The sequence below is a fragment of the Etheostoma spectabile genome, chromosome 13 (assembly GCF_008692095.1).
Source record: "Etheostoma spectabile isolate EspeVRDwgs_2016 chromosome 13, UIUC_Espe_1.0, whole genome shotgun sequence".
NCBI classification, from domain to species: domain Eukaryota; kingdom Metazoa; phylum Chordata; class Actinopteri; order Perciformes; family Percidae; genus Etheostoma; species Etheostoma spectabile.
The window spans coordinates 11,354,000-11,354,933 of NC_045745.1; positions in this window are offsets into that span (position 1 = coordinate 11,354,000).

Below are 934 nucleotides of genomic sequence, written 5' to 3' on the forward strand. Positions count from 1 at the left end.
GATTGCTTTTGATGGTTTTATTTAAACTCTTAATCCTTAAATATTTATTAGGCTATGTAAAATTAAATTGAAATTAAATAAGAAAAAAAAACAATCATTGAATTGCTGATTGAAACTGCATCTCTGGGGGTGTGAAGTTTGGTAAAAATCCCTAGTTGGGTTTGCAGTTTTACCATCAACCATCAGCCTCCCTGCGTCATCAGACAGATTCCGGTATTTATCCTCGTGCGTCGTCGTGTAGCGGCGATTCAAATTATAATCTTTAAACGCAGCAACCTGGGCACCACAAATCAAGCACACGGCTTTACCTTTCATTTCTGTAAAGAAATACCTGGCAGTCCATGTCTTGTTGAAAACACGGCATTCGTCATCAACTTTTCTTTTTTTTTAGAGTGATCGGACAACTCGGTGGGGGGGGGGGTTAACGGCATCTCGGGGGTAAACGGGCATCTCTGGTGACTGGACATCTCGGGGGTACCGGGCATCTCGGGGTGACTGGACATCTCGGGGTACGGTCTCGGGGTGACTGACATCTCGGGGTACCGGGCATCTCGGGGTGACTGGACATCTCGGGGGACAGGACATCTCGGGGTGACTGGACATCTCGGGGGTAACCGGCATCACCGTCGCTGTGCACCTCACTCACAGTTACGCACGGACATACGTCCATAAATAACACTTTTCAAATAAAGCAGCACGTTGTATTGCCGCACGACATAGATTTTTTTTTTTATTTATTTTGTAATTTGTGATTGCCGCTGTTCACCGTCACTCAACATCAGCACGTGCATACGCCAACAGGAAGTATTCCAATACCTTTGCAAAACAAAAGGAGCACCGTTGTATTGCCCACTCGACATAGATATATTTTAAATTTATTTTGTAATTTGTGATTGGCAACACGCGGCCCGGACTGGGACGCACAAAGGGCCGG